The sequence below is a fragment of the Chlorocebus sabaeus genome, chromosome 16, assembly GCF_047675955.1.
Source record: "Chlorocebus sabaeus isolate Y175 chromosome 16, mChlSab1.0.hap1, whole genome shotgun sequence".
In the NCBI taxonomy this organism is placed as follows: Eukaryota; Metazoa; Chordata; class Mammalia; order Primates; family Cercopithecidae; genus Chlorocebus; species Chlorocebus sabaeus.
In genome coordinates, this window is record NC_132919.1 from 49,854,636 (window position 1) to 49,874,040 (window position 19,405).

Sequence of the window (19,405 nt, forward strand, 5' to 3'; positions counted from 1 at the left end):
CACCGATGAGTCTCACTCCACTTTATGGCAGCCTTGCTTCAAGAAATTTCTGTTTTCATCACCAAGGTTTGGTCTTGGGCTTCAGCCTCGGATCCTGCCCTCTGGGGACCCCTCTCCTCCTTCCCGACTTGCGAGGAGGAGAAGGCAGAGCCGGGGCGGGTGAGCAGCCGAGGGTCTCCAGGCAGAGGTCCTTATGCATAAAACAGGAGGGCTTTTCCTGCGCAGCTAATCAGAGCCTCTGGGCAGAAAGACTGCAAATGAAGGGCCTCTTCAAGTCATTTCCCTTGCAAATGAAGCTGCCGCTCCGGCACTTTTTCCTCTTTCATACCTCATCAACACCGCAGGTGACCCGGAGCCCGCTGCTGGGCTCGAACCCGCGCCGGGGAGCTATTTGGCACATTTCAATTAGCGTGACGGGTGCCTGGTAAACAACCGAGGCCGGCTGCGGGCACCTGCAATCCCTGACCCCCGACGCCCTCCCCGAGACCCTGGAGACGCGGTTCCGCCCCCACCGGTAATTAGCAGATTTTTAAGGCCGAGGTCCCCAAAGCCCAGCCCAGCTGGAGACATCAGCGCTGCGGTCCTGCCGCGCGCTCCACCGCCAGCCTCTCGGGAGTCAAGGGATCCGCCTTCAGGGGTGTAAGTGCGGCTGGGGGGCCTCGGGAGGGGAAGGGTGGTGTTTGGGGAGTCCAGGCCAGTTCTTAGGGCAGACGGCTACGGGCCACGTCCGTCGGCAGAGTTCAGCTTCAGATAAACCCAGAGAGGAAGAAAACCTCAAGCCGCTCACCCTCTGGGTGCCTCAAAGCCTTTCTATCTGTAACATAGGCCAATGAAATTACCTACCTTGTAGGGACTTAGGAGTAAATGAGATGATCTGGGTATAGACTTTCCCGCAGTATCTGGAACTTAGGAAATACCCAGTAGGGGCCAGGAGCGGTGGCTCACGCCTGTAATCCCAACACTTTGGGAGGCCAAGGCGGGAGGATCGCCTGAGGTCAGGAGTTCAAGACCAGCCTGGCCAACATGGTGAAATCTTGTCTCTACCAAAAATACAAAACATTAGCCGGGCGTGGTGGCACACGCCTGTAGTCCCAGTTACTCAGGAGGCTGAGGCAAAAGAATCGCTTGAACCTGGGAGGCGGAGGTGGCAGTGAGCCGAGATGGCACCATTGCACTCCAGCCTGGGCGACCAGCGAAACTACTTCCTAAAAAAAAAAAAAAAAAAAAAAAAAGAAAGTGCTCAATAGATGCTAGTCACGATTTTTGTTAATATTCTATCAGCGCTTTCCCTCAGTGCAGATATCAAATCCACCACACAGTGTACAGTGATCCTACTATAGAAACAACCACTTACCGTGAGAGAGAGGATGAATTACTTGACCTCTGTGCTGCCGTTCTTGAGCAAAAATAATGTACCTATTTTGCCTGGCGGAGTGGCTCATGCCTGTAGTCCCAGCACTTTGGGAGGCTGAGGCAGGAGGGTTGCTTGAGGTCAGGAGTTCGAGATCAGCCTGGGCAACATAGCAAGATCCCGACTCTACAAAAAGTAAAAAGATTAGTTGGGCCTCGTAGCGTGCACCTGTAGTCCCAGCTACTGAGGAGGCTGAAGTGGGAGGGCCACTTGAGCTCCTCAACCTCCTGGTTGAGGCTGCAGTGAGCTGTGATCGGACCACTGTACTCTAGCCAGGGCAATGGAGTGAGATCTGTCTCTAAAAATAAAGTACCTATTTTGTGGGGTTACTTGGGGGACTGACAGATAACGGAGCTCAAGTGCTCTTTAAGAACTTTGAACCAGATTGCTGCATCCAAATCCTGGCCCCACCCCACCTCGCTGTGTGACCTTGGGCAAGCTACTTCAAGTGTCTGTGCCTTTGTTCTTCCTCTTAGCGTGGGGGCCTGTAGTAGTTCTCACTACTAGGACTATAAGGCGTTGCTAGAGAATACTTTTTATAAAGGAATATCATGGCTCCATCAAATAGAACAAACAAATGCCCATGATTTTATTTAACTCATTAATTCATGAGGGAGCCCGCAAGGTGCCACAACCAAGTTCAAAGGAGAATTCAAAGAGCATACCTAAGTAGACAGTCAGGAACGCGGAAATGAATTGACAAATAGATGCAAAACCGGCCACGAGGCAGGAATCAATTGCATTCCATCCAAAGCTTCCTCCTTGGCACTGAGCTTGGGTGTGGGGGGACCCCTTGCCAGGGCTTCTGAGGCCAGAGCTCCTGGGATCATCACGGCCTTTTCAGCCATCCCTTTTCAGGACCTGTCACCTTGTAGGGAGACTGCTAGAACTGGGACACAGGTTCCCCCATCCTCCGAATCATCTGCCCTCAAAGCTCCAATCCTCTTCCTTTCTGGGGAAGTGACATTTAGTGAAACTATCTCCCATTCTCCAAGGCTCAGAGCCGTCCCACCCTCAGACTTTTATCTTCCACCCTCCTAGCCCTTAGGGGTGGATGAGAGAGAGAGAGAGAGAGAGAGAGAGAGAGAGAGAGAGAGAGAGAGAGGACAAATGACACATTATCATGCTGGGAAGAGAGAGAGATAGAGAGAGAGAGAGGACAAATGACACATTATCATGCTGGGAAATTATCCTGCTCCAAATGGTCACCAGTACTTTAAAATGTTACCTTGCCTCTGTTCAGAGGGCGGCTTCTCAGTTCACCCAGGAGGGAGAGACCCTCAGAACTCTGCCAGTCATCTTCTCAGGAGAGCCTTTCCTGTCCTCACCTCCCACCTCGTCCCAGCAGCCTGGTTTGGCATTTCCAGAACTCCAGGGCTTAGCTCAGAGCCTACAGGTGTGGTCTGTCTCCCTGCAATGACCCAGGAACTCCCTGAGGGCAGGGCTGGGTCTTCATCTCTCCACTGTCTGGCATCACCCTGGCAGGGATGGAACTCAACACATACCCCAGCCCCAGTCTCCCAAATGAATGAGCAAACCCTGAGTCTTGGTTCGAGGCTTGGTTCCTGCAGCAGACTCGTCCCTTCGCCCTGGGAAAGCTCCCAGATGAGCAGCATTGGGCAGAGGTGCAGGGTCCTCAGCCTCTGGCTTACCCCACTCTCTTCCACTCTACTCTCCACTCTCCTCTCCTCGATCCACCCCACCTCTGCTAGTTAGAGAAGCTCCTTGGAGATTCCTCTTGAATTTTCATTAATTTCTATTGAATAATTAAAACCAGGAAATTAATACTTTCATCCTAAACCTGAATTGCAGTGTGTGGTTTTTCGTAATTATAATTCCACTGTAGCATTAAACTTTCAAGTGAGCCACCCCTCTCGAGGGGCAGAGGGGACAAAGAGCTATGTCCTGGGAGCTGAAACAGTATTTGGCTCAGGATATGCTGCAGTAATTACTTTTTAATGGATGGATGGATACATGGGTGGGGGGAAACAAAGACCTTTTCAGGACCCAGAAACTGATACCCCAAGACATGGCCCTTTGACATGAGATGGCCTCAAGGTCTCCCTGGCTGCCCCCGCAGTCCTCTCTCTGTCTCAGAGCACAGGATGAAGCTGTTCTCTGAAGTTTCCTTATCTACCCAGAAACCAGACCTGCTAAAGAAGGATGCAATTGCCTTCCCTGAGGTGTTTGTTGTTGTTGTTGTTGTTTTTGAGACAGAGTCTCACTCTGTTGCCCAGGCTGAAGTGCAGTGACGCCATCTCAGCCACCGCAACCTCCGCCTCCCAGGTTCAAGCAATTCTGCCTCAGCCTCCCAAGTAGCTGGGCCTACAGGCACACACCACCACACCTGGCTAATTTTTGTATTTTTAGTAGAGACAGGGTTTCACTATGTTGGTCAGGCTGGTCTCAAACACCTGACCTCAAATGATCTTGCCTGCCTTGGCCTCCCAAAGTACTGGGATTATAAGGGTGAGCCACCACGCCCAGCCACTTGCCTGAGTTTTCATTACTAACTCATTGCAGGAAGAAAGACTGTAGTCTGTCAACACATCTAGGCAGACTTGTCACACTGCTCTGTGGGCCCAACAGACTCTGACCCAGGCCATTATATGTTCTCCAAGCCCACAGAATCCCCCTGAAAATCATTTACCCTCTTAAAACATCCCTCTTGAAATCATCCCCATTTTCCCACCTTCCTTTCCCCTATGACGAAAAGTCCGTAAGTATCTGTACTGGACGCGGTAGCTCACGCCTATAATCCCAGCACTTTGGGAGGCCGAGGTGGGCAGATCACCTGAGGTCAGGAGTTCGAGACCAGCCTGGCCAACATGGTGAAACCCCGTCTCTACTAAAAATACAAAAAAATTAGCCAGGCATGGTACCAGGTGCCTGTAATCCCAGCTACTTGGGAGGCTGAGGCAGAAGAATTGCTTGAACCCAGGAGGCAGAGGTTGCAGTGAGCCGAGATCGCACCATTGCAGTCCAGCCTGGGGGACAGGAGTGAAACTCTGTCTCAAAATTAAAAAAAAAAAAAAGGTATATAAGTATCTGTAAGCCACCAAGTTACTGGGTGATCATTCTACAATTCCCCCTTGCTATGCACATTACAACAAATTGTGAACGCCGTTTCTCCTATTAATTAATCTGCCTTTGGTCAACTGATTTTCAGAGAAGCTTCACCCCTACAAGCCCAACAGCCAAGACAGCAGTTTGAAAGCTTCTGAAATTAGGGCTGACATCACTACTTCCTGGGCTTTGTTTCTTTCATCAGGGAAATTGCAGGATACCAAGAGGCAGGAACCTGGTAAAAGAGGCTTTGCTTTTCCTGTATTCTTTATTATTTATTCTTTATCTAATTATTATTATTTTTTGAGAACGAGTCTTGCTCTGTTGCCCAGGCTGGAGTGCAGTGGTACAATCTTGGCTCACTGCAACCTCTGCCTCCCAGGTTCAAGTGATTCTCCTGCCTCAGCCTCCTAAGTAGCTGGGACTACAGGCCTGCACCACCACGCCTGGCTAATAGTTGTTTTCAGTAGAGATGGGATTTCACCATGTTGACCAGGCTGGTTTCAAACTTCTGACCTCAGGTGATCCACCCACCTTGGCCTCCCAAGTGTCGGGATTACAGGCGTGAGCCACCATGCCTGGTCTTTGCTTTTCCTGTATTCCTATCCAGTGCCAGGCCACCTCACGTCCAGGTGTTCCCTGCCCTGCATCCAGCCTTGCCCGAAAGTGGGATTCCTCAAACATGGCATCTGTTCTGGGCCCTGGAACAGGCTGACTGATGAGAAGAGCAGAAAGGTTTGGTCTGCAGCCCACAGCCTGGACTCTCAGGGACAGCCAGGAGATTGCTCTTGCAGGTATGGACACCCGTCTAATCCCGATTACTACCTCTCTCGATCCTGGCAGGAATTGGGGTTCCACCATGTCACCCTCGTGGAGCTTTCATTAGCCTTATTTGGGATACCAAGGGATAAGTGTCCCCTGATTTTACAGAAAGATCAAGAGCCAGTGAATAGGGTTTCCCAGCAAGGGACATGGAGCAGCGCACCTGCAGACAGTCCACGTGCTCGTGGCTGAAGACAGCTCGCCTCCGCGAGGGGCCCACGCACATTTCCCCCAGGAGGAGGGAAGGACCCAATCATTATCCGGAGTCAATGGTGAGTCCCAGACTCATGTTGTGGGTTGGGGGCAGCAGTGGTTTCTAAGGGGGTCTCCACAGGAAGAGGGGGTCTCCACAGCCAGGGCAGCAGGGAGAGAAGCCGGTGGGAAAGAGATGGGAAGTGAGTGGGATACAGCTTCTAAGGTGAGGCTGCTTCCCAGGCCCACCCTGGGGCTCCTGAGAGGTGAGAGATGTGGAGGGAGGGCTCTCCAGGCTCCACCTGCCCTTGTGTAAGTCGGGATGCCCAGGCTTTTGTTTGTTTGTTTGTTTTTGAGGTGGAGTTTTGCTCTTATTGCCCAGGCTGGAGTGCAATGGCACAATTTCGGCTCACTGCAACCTCTGCCTCCTGGGTCAAGTGATTCTCCTGCCTCAGCCTCTCAAGTAGCTGGGATTACAGGCTTGTGCCACCAAGCCAGCTATTTTTGTATTTTCAGTAGAGACAGGGTTTCTCCATGTTGGTCAGGCTGGTCTCAACCTCCTGACCTTAGGTGATCCACCCGCCTCAGCCTCCCAAAGTGCTGGGGTTATAGGCGTGAGCCACCACGCCTGGCCAGGCTTTTCAGGTCAGTGCTCCCACCTGGCCAATCAGAAGCCCCCAGGAGCCGCATACCTCACCACCACCCATCTAAGCGCCTCTCCATGGTGGGGCCCTCCCTATAGACGCTGAGCTTTTTGAGGATGAGGATGGCTATGTTTACCACTATATCTCGAGGGTCAAGTCCAGGGCCACCCACAGGGCTGGAGTTCAGCAACTCTTACAGAGAATGGGTCTGATCCTCACTCTACCCTCCCTGCTCTGCTCCACCCACGCTAGCCTCTTTCCTCCATCTTGCACCTGCCTCGGGGCCTTTGCACAGGCTGTTCCTGCTACCTGGATGCTCGTCCCTTTAGCTCACTCCCTCACTTCCTGCCCAAATGTCATGTCCTTGAGATCTCCCTAGAAACCCAGGACTACCTTCCCACCTTCCACACTCCCTCACCATCTTGCTAGGAGTTTCTCTATGACATGTATTAAATATTTGTTTATTGTCTGTCTTCTGCCAACTGCATTATAAGCTCCCCAAGAGCAGGTACCTTCTTTCATGCACAGCTGTATCTCCAGAGTGGGGCTTGCAGGCAACAGGTTCTCAGTAAACTCTTGATGAATGAATGAATGAATGAATGAATCACCATCCCTGGCCAGGGAAGGCACACAGGGCACTGGGCCTAATAGGGGAAACCTGTTCCCTTTAGACTCAGCTGGCATGCAGGGGCCAAGTGGCCTGAGTTTGGCACCGGGGATTTCATCCTCTCCCTCTGTAGCAAATGGTCACCTGCTTCCAGGCCACCCTGTTCCCTCCCTGCTGGTGGCCATGGCTGCACCAGCCCTCTCAGACTGAAGACCCACTCTGATCTTTGGGACCACACTCCTCCAGGTCCTCCCCACGGTTTCTGGCTGTACCCTCACTCTCAGGACCAACCTCCCCTCCTCCTCCCATCATCTCAGGCTCCATCTGCAAAGGTGGAATCAGAGAGAGGCCCAGACTGTACTGGGCAACCAAGCCAGTGTTCCATTTCAAATTGACGTTTAAAAGATGCCACTTTTAATTATGCTTGAGTGCAGTGTACCCTGAGGCCTTTTGTGGTAAATGGCTCTCAATAAACCCAGTTTATTCATTAATTATTATGAATTATTTTCTTAAGTAGTGGCAAGGGGAGGCAGGGCCACTCTCAGACCACAAGTCGCACGTTGACTGTCAAATCCTCGATGAGCAGGCTCTGAGGAGCTGCCTGTGCTGGCTTCAACCAGCTCGCCTGGCCCCGGGCTGAGGTGCAGGAGACTCTGGACTGAGGCGGGGCTTCCAGAGTGTGGGGCAGGGCTGAGGGAAAGGAGGGCCTGGAGGAGCCATGGGCCACACCAGACAAAAATACCTTCCACCAGGGTAGCACTTCACCTTTGGGAAGCTCCTTCACTGGATAATGAAGACTTCTGTCTTCAGCAAAGTGGGGAAGAGAAGAGAATTACCATTACCACCAGCCAAGGCACCTGACACGTCTGGTCAGTGGTGAACTGGTAAGTTCGCTCTCCAGAAACAAAACAATCATCCAACATTTCTTTCTTTTTCTTTTTTTTGAGACAGGGTCTCGCTCTGTTACCCAGGCTGGAGTGCAGGGGCGCGATCTCGGCTCACTGCAGCCTCAACCTCCCAGGCTTAAGTGATCTTCCCACCTCAGCCTCCTAAGTACCTGGGACTACAGGCGCAGCACCACCACACCTGCCTAATTTTTGTAATTTTTTTTGTAGAGATGGGGTTTCGCCATGTTGCCCAAGCTGGTCTCGAACTCCTGAGCTCAAGTGATCCTCCCACCTCGATCTCCCAAAGTGCTGGGATTACAGGCCACTGCACCTGGCCTACCAATTCACTATCCATGGTTCTGTAATATTCCACTGTAGGGGCGTACAGGTCCCTTCACTTACCAGCTCCTCACTACTGGGCCATTCCCCACTTTTCATTATTCTAAACAAATCTGATGAACAGGCTTTTGCATAAATATCTACCCATACCCTCATTCACTTACTTCGGTGACATTTCTTTTTTCTTTTTTTTTTTTTTATTTGAGACAGAGTCTTGCTCTGTCGCCCAGGCTGGAGTGCAGTGGCCAGATCTCAGCTCATTGCAAGCTCCGCCTTCCAGGTTTACACCATTCTCCTGCCTCAGCCTCCCGAGTAGCTGGGACTACAGGCGCCCGCCACCTCGCCTGACTAGTTTTTTGTATTTTTTTAGTAGAGACGGGGTTTCACCGTGTTAGCCAGGATGGTCTCGATCTCCTGACCTCGAGATCCGCCTGCCTCGGCCTCCCAAAGTGCTCGGATTACAGATTTGAGCCACCACGCCCGGCCCCTCAGTGACATTTCTAAAGGTGAAATTACCTGATCATAGGACATGTGTTTTTAAGGCTTTGATGCACATTACTTAACTAACCTCGGGAAGAATGGTGATAAATTATACCCCAAAGTCAGCACTTTGGGAGGCCGAGATGGGCGGATCACTTGAGGTCAGGAGTTGGAGACCAGCCTGGCCAACATGGTGAAACCCCGTCTCCACTAAAAATACAAAAATTAGCGGGTGTGGTGGCAGGTGCCTGTAATCCCAGCTACTAGGGAGGCTGAGGCAAGAGAATCGCTTGAACCCAGAAGGCGGAGGCTGCAGTGAGCCAAGATCACACCACTGCACTCCAGCCTGGGCAAAAGAGTAAGACTCGGTCTCAAAAAAATATATATATATATAGATAGATAGATAGATGGATATAGGTATATATATAGATATATAGGTGTATATATATAGATATAGGTGTGTGTATATATATAGGGGTGTGTGTGTGTGTGTGTGTATATATATATGCCCCAAGGATAGCTGTATATAAGGGATCACAATGATCTTTATATACAAAATCTAGAACAAGGCAGAATGCAAATAAGAAATAAAAAGTCCTGATTTCTAGTACTTGCCAGTTTCCATGGTGTAATACTCCCACCCTGGCCAGTCTGGAGATACTAACAACTTAACAACTGGCTTGCCAAATTCCTGAAAATCTAACAACCATCTCTGGAAGCTCAGGGGAGCTGACCCCAGCACCTTTGTGTGTGTGATGAGATTTACTCCTTCCCTGAAAGGAGGTCATGGTGAGTAATTTTATCTGTCAACTTGACTGGGCCATGGGGTACTCAGGTACTGGTCAAACATTCTGGGTGTTTCTCTGAGAGTGTTTCTGGATGAGATTAACATTTGAAGGCCTGGTGCAGTGGCTTATGACTGTAATCCCAGCACTTTGGGAGGCCAAGGTGGCCAGATCGCTTGAGCTCAGGAGTTCGAGACCAGTCTGGGCAACACAACAAAACCCCATTTCTACTAAAAATATAACAATTAGCTGGGCATGGAGGCACATACCTGTAGTCCCAGCTACCTGGGAGGCTAAGGTGGGAGGATCACTTGAGCCTAGGAAGTTGAGGCTGCAGTAAGCTGTGCTCATACCAATGCACTCCAACCTGGGCAACAGAATGAGACCCTGTCTCAAAAAGAAAAAAAAAAGAAAGAGGGAGGCAGGAGAGTCAGCATCAGAGGGATGAGATATGCAGGAAGGACTTGACTGGTCATTGTTGGCTCTAAAGATGCAGGAAGGAATCAAGAACCAGGGAGTGCAGGCAGCCTCTAGAAAACAGAAGAGGAAGAAAATGGATTCTGCCCTACAGCCTCCAAGAGGGATGCAGGCAGCCCTGCTGACACATTGATTTTAGCCCAGTGAGGGCCGTTCCAGACTTCTGATGTTCAGGACTGTAAGATATATTGTGTTATTTTATGCCACTAAATTTGTGGCCATTTGCTTCCAACACAGTGGTATTTAACCAAGTGATGGAACAAAATTTCAGAGACGTAAACTCTGTGGGTCACAGCTAGTGATGGGGGCCCAAAACAGGGTTTGACCTCGGGGCTGTCTGACTCCATGGCCTATGTTGTTTATTATATCCCAGGAGAGAAGTCACTCTTTACATGAAAGCACCTCTGGGAAGGTTGACAACTTCGTCCTATGTCAGGCACGGGAACTGCATAGCCTTTCTTTATGAAACACCAGAAAATAAAAGAAACCTGCTGGGCGCGGTGGCTCTGTCACCCTAGCACTTTGGGAGGCCAAGGCCAAGATCACTTGAGGTCAGGAGTGCGAGATCAGCCTGGCCAGCATGGCGAAACCCTATCTCTACTAAAAATACAAAAAAATAGCCAGGAGTGGTGGGCGCCTGTAACTCCAGCTACGTGAGAGGCTGAGGCGGGTGGAGGTTGTAGTGATCCAGGATCGCGCCACTGCACTCCAGCCTGGGTGACAGAGCACGAGACTCAGTCAAGAGAAGAGAAGAAAAGCAGAGGGGAGAGAAGGGGAGAAGATAAAGGAAAAGAAAGAAGAGAAAGGAAAGGAAAATGCAAAGAAAAGGAAAGGAACCACCACAAGCAACCACATCCAGCTTAAGGCAGAGATGAGCTTGCAGGAAGGAGGGGAAGCCCAAGGGCCAGAGTGAACCAGGAGCTGAAAACCAGATGGTGGCCGTGTGAGTGTGGCCTGCGCGGGCCGAGGCTTCCCAATCCTGGGGTCCAGGGCTTGGACTCTGACTCCTCCATGGAGATGAGAGGTGTGGCCTTGGGGATGGACATGCAGAATCGAGACCCCTGCAGAAAGCCAGGCCCCTTCAGGACTGCGGCCTCTGTGGAAGGACAGAGAAAAAACACCCATCCCCAGCACCGGCAGATGGGGAGGGGGGTCTGTCATTGGGAAAAGGAAGATTGGAGATATTGGCAGAGCGGTCTCCAGAACTGATGAAAACCAGGCACCAGCAGATTCAGGAAGCCCGCTTGAGTCCCCAGCAGGTCCCAGCCCTGTTCACAGGGGCTCAGGACTCAGCCACTAGACAGGAGACTGTACCCTCCAGGCCTAGTGCCTTACCAAGCACTGCTCCTGGGAGAATGTTTGCTGAACGGATGGTGATGGGGGGAGGGAAAAGAGAGGGGAAAGTGAGGGTGTCTAAATCTGGCTCGAGACAAGGCTGAGGGATTCATAGTCTCTACCCACCCTCCACCTTCAGAGGTCCAAGGATCGGGTGGGCACCAGCATGGGGCTGGGGGAGCCATGGGGGCCAGGGGTATCTTCTGTGGGCCCAAGGAGCCCTCCCAGGGCTGAGACCCCAGCCTGAAACTCTCCCAGCACTCCAAAAGCCAAATCCCACCCAGCTCTGGGCTACTCCATGGGGCCCCAGGCTGGAGAAGACCCCTGGCAAAGGTTCTCTAAGGAAGAGGCGGCTGGTGGTCAGGCCTGGGCAGCTGTGAGAGCTGAGAGTTGAATGGGGAGAACGTGCTCTATTGGCTTCACGCCCCAACATCAGGGGGAACCAGCTGCACCGTTTCCCCAGAATCATGGTCTCTTGAGCCCAATATTCAAATATATGCAGACATCGGAGCCTGGACTATTTTTAGCTGAGACTCGGAGATGATCTCAGGCTGACTCGAGTGAGAGGGGCCAGTCCCAGAGGAGCGCAGAATCAACCTGAAAAGTCCAGCTTGAGGACCACCTCCGTCTCCTGCTGTAAGCGCCTGGATTTTGCACCCCGGGTGCCCTCAAGGTCTGTGTTGTGGGTGTTTATTTGGGGCGGGGGGACTGGTCTGGATCCCTGGGGGGCTGCATTCTTTTTCCTTCGAGGCTTTTCTTCAGCAAACACTTTGCTTTTCTGCGAAAAGATAAAGCGGGCTGCACACTGGAGCCAGCAGCCTGACCCGGGGGCCGTTTAACTCCTGAGTCAGGACGCGTGGCTCAGCCTCTGTTATTATCTTCAAAGGCAAAAGTCTGACCCTTCTGTATGTGCCTCCCTGGGCTGTTATAATAACAGCTGTGGCTTAAAACCACAGGAGCCTATTTCCTCACAGTTCTGGAGGCCCGAAGTCCAGCATCAGGGTGCCAGCAGGGCCATGTTCCCTCTGAAGGCACTAGAGAAGGGTCCTTCTTTGCCCTTCCAGCTTCCGGCGGTCACCAGCAGTCCTTAGTATTTGCTGGGGCAGCTGCATGGCTCTGATCTCTGCCTCTGTCTTCACAGGGATTTCTTCCTGTGTGTCCCTGGGTCCTCTTCTGATAAGGACACCAGTCATCGGACTTAGGCCCGTGCTAATCCAGTCTGGCCGCCTCTCACATTGATGAACATCCGGAAACACCCTGTTTCCAAGTAAGATCCTGTTCACAGGCACCACGGGTGCCTTCAATGCATCTTTTGCGGGGGATCATAATTCAACCCACAGCATCTTCTGTGTTGTTCTGCCCAAGGCCAGCCACCCCTCCAGCAGCTGCGGTGAGGAGAAGGCCCCCCAGGTTTGGGGTTTCTAATCTTGGGTGGCAGCAGGCTGGGAACCGGGGACCTCTTGAGCCTTACTGTGCTCTCCTGCCAGGAGGGGCGGCAGCTCCTTGCCCCGGAGACAGTGCGGCTCCCGAGAGCAGCTGAGTGCCTTGCAGTCATCAACAGCCACCTCATCTCAGAGGCAGCACCTGGAATCTTACCTGCCTTACCTCCTTTAGTCCTCAAAACACTTGTGTCCCAGGACGATGTCCCTTATTCTACAGAGGAGGAAGCTGAAGTGCAAACTAAGAGGAAGTTCTGTAGCAGCAGGTTGGGTGCCGGGTGCCAGCCCAGCGAGGAGCTCGGTGCTGTTGTGAGGACTGTGACAGGGCTTTCACCCCATCTTCCCTTCTGAGCCGGGCTTGTCAGGATGGGGTGGCAGGGTCTGCACCTGCACAGCCAAGGAGGAGCAGGGCAGCCTCTCCCTAGCACAGTCCTGAAAAGAGGACCCCGCCCCCATTAAGGGAATGCATTGATCCCTTTTAGAGAGTGCTAGGCCAATACATGGAGGAGCCAGTGTGGCCAGGCAGAAAGGGGTGGATAAACCTAAACCCTGCGGACCTCTTTTTTGAGACCCCAAACTGCTCTTGACCCCCAGAGGTCAGATCTTCCCCAGGGGAGGGCGTGGGAAGGTGGGGTTAGGGAACATACGGAGTCTTTGGGAGCCTTCCAAGTCAGCCAAGGGAGTTGGGGCAGCCGCAGGGCCAGAGCACAGGGAAGGCAGGTCCACCAGGTCTAGCTGCTCGGCCTCCAGCCCCGCCAGGCCCAGTTAAGAGGGTGCCTTGGCTGCCAAGAAAAGAACTCAGGGTAGGGACTGCCTCCTGGACCTCCACAGGCAGCTGGCCTCCTACAGGCCTGCTGGGAGCTGGGACCCTGTCCCCTCTGCTGCCCTCCAGCTTTCCTGGCTCTGGGGGATGGAACTTGTTACCAGCCTCCCACTCATATTATTTCTCCTGCCCTTGAACTTCAGGACTGTCTTGGAGCCAGCTGAGACCTGTCTGCATCCTTTGCCCCCAGGTCCAGCTGGACCCCCCGCCTTTTCCTCCACTGGGCTCAGCCTAGTGGACCCTGGGCTGCAAGAGAAGTTGCGTCAGCCCACGTGCTGGGGCTGGAGGCCAAGGCTTCAAATGAGGCCTCCCCGAGTTGATACTCAACCTCCTCTCTCTCCTTGGAGGGCAAAGCCACGAGGGCTGCAGAGGAGCTAGCCAGGTATGATGGGTGAGTGCAGCGGTTCACAGCAGAACCACATTAGACACACAGAGGAGTGCTTTGTGAAACTCAGATGCCTAGCTGGGTGCGGTGGCTCACGCCTGTCATCCCAGCACTCGGGGAGGCCGAGGTGGGAGGATCGCTTGAGCCTAGGAATTTGACACAAGTCTATGCAACATAGTGAGACCCCCCCCCTCACCACCCATCTCTATAAAAAAAAATTAGCCAGGTTTGGTGACACACGCCTGTGGCCCCAGCTACTCAGGAAGCTGAAGTGGGAAGATTGCTTGAGCCCAGAAGTTTGAGAGCTCCAGCCTGGGTGACAGAGTGAGACCCTGACTCTAAGAAATTTTTTTTTTTTTTTGAGATGGAGTCTCAACCTCCACCTCCTAGGCTCAAGTGATTCTCCTGCCTCAGCCTCCCAAGTAGCTGGGATTACAGGCGTGCACCACCATGCCCAGCTAATTTTTGTATTTTTAGTAGAGACGGGGTTTCACCATGTTGGTCAGGCTGGTCTCGAACTCCTGACCTCAAGTGATCTGCCCGCCTCGGCCTCCTAAAGTGCTGGGATTGCGGGCGTGAGCCACCATGCCTGGCCCTGCCTAGATATTTTGGTTTTTGGCTTAATTGGCTCCTCAGGTGAGTCCACAGGCTGAGGGACTTCATCACACCTGTTTCCTCACCTGTGCGTGCGGAGGGGTGGTCACCTGGCAGGGTGGTGCTGAGGCCAGCTCGTGCCTGCCCTTCCCTCCACTGTTCAGAGTTGGGCCAGGGCTGAAGGAGGCGTGGCCAACTTCAGAGGCAGGCATGGGAGCCGCAGCTCTGCCTGGCACTGACATCCGGGCTGCAAATTTGTTCTAATTCTCAACTTCTCTCCCTCTACTGCCAGCCAGCCCCTCCAGCTTCATTTAAAAGTTCAGACAGGATTCAAAAGTAGGCTGATATATAAAGACCTATTAAAACTCAGCAATAAGAAAACAACTCAATTAAAAAATAGGCAAAAGACCTGAACAGACACCTCGCCAAAGACGATACACAGATGGCAAATAAATATATATGTCACATCATATGTCATCAGGGAAATGCAAATTAAAACAGCAATGCGATACCACTGCACATCTATCAGAATGACCCAAATCCAAAACACTGACAACCCCAAATGGTGAGGCTGTGGAACAACAGGAATTCTCATTCAGGGCTGGTAATACAAAATGCTGCACCCATTTTGGAAGACAGCTTGGCAGTTTCTTACAAAGCTAAACGTACTTTTACCGTATGATCCAGCAATCGTGTTCCTTGGCATTTACCTGGATTAGTTGGAAATTGTGTCCAGGAGCTTCTGGACAGCTGCACATGTGGAGGTTCCTGGAAGGTGGCCATCTAGGGAGGGCATGGAAGTTCCATGTCCTCCGCCCCCCCATACCTCACCCTACACATCTCTTCATCTGTATCCTCTGCAAAATCCTTTACAATAAACCGGTAAACCCAGGTATGGCCATGTGACTAAGCTCTGGCCAATGCAGCACAATCAGAAGTGGCATGAGCTGACTCCCCCCCTCTCCTTTTTCTCTTTCATTGGATGGAATGAGGCCTTAGAAGGGAGCCATCTTGGACCAGATGAGGGCAAGAGTCCAGAAATGCTGGAAGACCAAGATGCATCTTTGGCAGATGATATTTTCCAAAGATAGAGGCAACACTATATCCCATTCCACGAGCGCTTCTTCTACTGTGACTTTGACACCCCTCCCATTGAGAGGTGGCATCTATGTTTCCTCCTCACGAACTGTAGCAGGAGGTGTTTGTGACTCCCTCCACCAATAGAGTATGCCAGCATCGACAGCGTGTGGCTTCCAAGGCTAGTTAAAAGAAAAGAAAATGCCTTTCACTTCCACCTTGTTCTCCTGGGATGTTCACTCTGGGAACCCAGCCACCATGCTGCAAGGAAGCACAAGAGTCCCGGGAAAGGCCCACATGGATGGGAACCATGGGCCCCAGCCCAAATCCCCTGCTGAGCTCCCCAGCTGACAGCACCAACTTGTCAGCCACGAGTGAGCTGTCCTGGAAGTGATTCTCCAGCCTCCGGGCGAGCCACCTCAGCTGATGCCACGTGAAGCAGAGACAAATTACCTCCACCAAGCCCTGCCCAAATTGCAGATCTGTGAGCAAAACAAATGACTATGATTGTTATAAGCAAAAAAGAAAATAGAAAAGAAAATGGATTCCACTCAAAAACTTGGACGTGACCGTTTATAGCAGCTTTATTCAGAACTGCCAAAGCTTGGAGGCAACCAAGATGTCCTGCAGTAGGTGAATCTGTAAACAAACTGTGATGCATCCAGACAATGGAATATTATTCACGGCTAAATGGAAATGAGGCATCAAGCCATGAGAAGATGCGGAGGAATCTTAGATGCATGTTACTAGGGGAAAGGAGCCAATCTGAGAAGGCAGTAATCTAAGAAGACTGTAAGGGCTCCAACTACCTGATGATCTGGAAAAGGTAAAACTGTGGAAATGGTCGTAAGATCAGTGGTTTTCCAGGGTTAGAAGGAGGGAGGGATGTATAGGGGAGCACAGAGGATTTTTAGGGGCAATGGAACCACTCTCTATGGTGCCATAATAGTGGATACATCTCATTCAAGATTTGTCAAAACACGTAGAATACACAGCACCAGGAGTGAGCTGCAATGTGAACTGTGTTCGGTTGATGATGTCAGTGTGGGCTCATAGATTGGAATGCATGGACCACTCTGGTAGGGGATGTGGATGGTGGGGGTGGCCTGTGTATGTGGGGGAGGTGGCATATGGGAAATCTCTGTACTTTCCACCCAACTTTGCTGTGAACATAAAACTGCTCAAAAAAATAAAGTCTTTTTTTTTTTTTTAATTTTTTGGAGACAGGGTCTCACTCTGTCACTCAGGCTAGAGTGCAGTGGTGCAGCACAATCACAGTTCACTGTAGCCTGGACCTCCTGGGCTCAAGTGATCCTCCCACTTCAGCCTCCCGAGTAGCTGGGACCACAGGCACTTGCCACCACACTAGCTAATTTTTAAATAACTTTTGTAGGCTGGGTGCAGTGGGTCACGCCTGTAATTCCAGCACTTTGGGAGGCCGAGGCGGGTGGATCACCTAAGGTCAGTAGTTCAAAACCAGTCTGGTTAACATGGCAAAACCCTGTCTACTAAAAATACAAAAAATTAGCTGGGCGTGGTGGCAGGTGCCTGTAATCCTAGCAATCTCAGCTATTCGGGAGGCTGAGGCAGGAGAATTGCTGAAACCTGGGAGGCGGAGTTTGCAGTAAGCCAAGATCACACCACTGTACTCCAGCCTGGGTGACAGAGTGAGACTCCATCTCAAAAAATAAAAATAATAACAATTTTTGTAGAGATGGGTTCATGCCATGTTGCTTGAACTCCTGGGCTTAAGTGATCCTTCTACCTCAGATTCTCCCACTTTGGCCTCCCAAAATGCTGAGAAAACAGGCGTGAGTCACCGCACCTGGCTTTTTTTTTTTTTTCTTCTAACTAAGCTCAGTTCCTAAAAGAAGGCCTTGGCCAGGTTTCTGAGCCCTACCCGCCTCCTGCTGGACAAGACCATGGAAAACGCCTGGCTTAGCTATTTTTTTCTCAGCCTCTTTAAAGCAGCATAGCAGAGAGGGACAGAAGCAGAGACAGAGAGGGACCGAGGTCTGGGCTTTTCCTCCAGCTGTATGATATGGACCAGGCCTCTGGTCTCTTTGGGCCTCCATCTGTAAAATGAGGGGGCAGGAGGAATTCTGATGGCCTGTGGCTTTGATCACTGAGCAGATTTGGTTGTATGAGGACTCTCACCTGGCATTACATGCTGGAACAAGAAAATGGCCATAGTCACTGTTAATTAAAAACTGGCATCGAGTTATTGGTACTCTCATGTTTGAAATACCTTCTAGAACCTGCTTGGTCTACACCAGCTGTTCTCAAAGTGTGGGCCCTGGCCTCCTGTAGCAGCAGCACCCAGAGTTTTTTTTGTTTGTTTTTGTTTTTGTTTAGGCAGATGAGGTCTGTGTTACCCAGGCTGGTCTCCAACTCAAGCATCAGCCTCCCAAGTGCTGGGATTACAGGCATGAGCCACCATGCCTGGCATTTTTTTTTTTTTTTTTTGAGACAAGGTCTTGCTCTGTTGCCCAGGCTACAGTGCAGTGGCACAATCATGGCTCACTGCAGCCTCAAACTCCTAGGCTCAAGCCATCCTCCCACCTCAGCCTCCTGAGTAGCTGGGAACACAGGTGCATGCCACCAACCTTGGCTTTCTTTTCTTTCTTCTTCTTTTTTTTTTTTTTTTTGGTAGAAACAAGGTCTCATTATGTTGCCCAGGCTGGTCTCAAACTCCTGGGCTCAAGCAATCCTCCCACCCACCTGGAGCTTATTAAAGACTCAAATCCCAGGGTCCAACCCCAGACCTGCTGAATCAGAAACTCTGCGGGTGGGGCCCAGCAACCTGTGTTTCAGTAAGCTCAGGAATCAGGTGACTCTGACGCATGCCAAAGTTTGAGAACCACTGGCCTGGAACAGGGTGTGTGAAGCTTGGCACTGCTGACGCTCCAGGCCAGAGCTTCCTGTGTCGTGGGGCTGTCCTGTGCACTGGAGGATGCTGCCAGCATCCTTGGACTCTACCCCACTGGAGGCTAATAGCATGCTACCCCTGCCTCAAGTCACAACAATCCAAAACAGTGCCAGCTGTCCTCCAGGGAACAAAACTGCCCCAGTGGAGAACTCTTGGCTGGAAGGAAGGCCCTGATTGTGCAGCGACTCAAATATAGGATCACATGAAACCTGGAGTGAAGGCTGGGCGCAGTAGTTCATGCCTGTAATCCCAGAACTTTGGGAGGCCGAGGAGGGTGGATCACCTGAGGTCAGGAGTTTGAGACCAGCCTGATGAACATGGTGAAACCCTGTCTCTATTAAACACAAAAATTAGCCGGGTGTGGTAGTGGGCACCAGCTACTCAGGAGGCTGAGGCAGGAGAATTGCTTGAACCCAGGAGGCGGAGGTTGCAGTGAGGCGTGATCATGCCACTGCACTCCAGCCTGGGTGACAGAGCGAGACTCCATCTCCAAAAAACAAAAAGCCTGGAGCAAAGACCATGCATGCAGGGTCACCATGCCAGGCTGTCACTCTATCCAGCCATTTGCTCCTCACCACGACTTGAAAATGATCCCCATTTTATAGCAAATCCCACCCCTCTGCTTACAAGCTGTGTGCCCTTGGGCAAGTTACTTGAACTCTCTGTGCCTCTTGCTGTAAAGTGGAAATATTAATACAACAGCACTTACCTGCTAGGGTAGCATGACATGACAACTCAAGCATGGGACAAACTCTCAGCCCAGTGCCTGAGGCAGTAAACACTGGCTCATATTCTCATGATGTGACTCAGGCTCTTACCAAAATGGATTTGTGTTCTCTGACCTCACGCTGCCACTGTCACAGCCAGCTGGAGGTAGGCGGAGGCCAGCCTGAGGTGAACATGAGTTCGCCACTGCTTGTCAGGGTGCCTGCAGTCACAGCTCTGGGGCAGCTAAGAGACCCTGGGTCTCTGCCATCAGCAGGGACTTCCTTTGGGCGGCTTGAAGCAGACAGCACCCAGCTCTGCAGGCCTAGCGCCCCATGTGCCCCAACTGACACGGAGCAGAGCCCGGGGACCCCGGCCATCTGCCCTCCACCCTGGGCGAGCTCTGGA

At 51.6% G+C, this 19,405-nt stretch overlaps 1 long non-coding RNA gene across 1 annotated transcript; it reads left to right on the top strand.

The window, feature by feature from the left end:
- Positions 1-324: 324 nt before the first annotated feature.
- LOC140708665 (uncharacterized) lies at positions 325-19,356 on the top strand. The gene is made up of 3 exons (XR_012088834.1): positions 325-639; positions 5,321-5,571; positions 19,272-19,356. It is a non-coding gene; the product is annotated as an uncharacterized lncRNA (long non-coding RNA).
- The last annotated feature ends 49 nt before the right edge of the window (positions 19,357-19,405 follow it).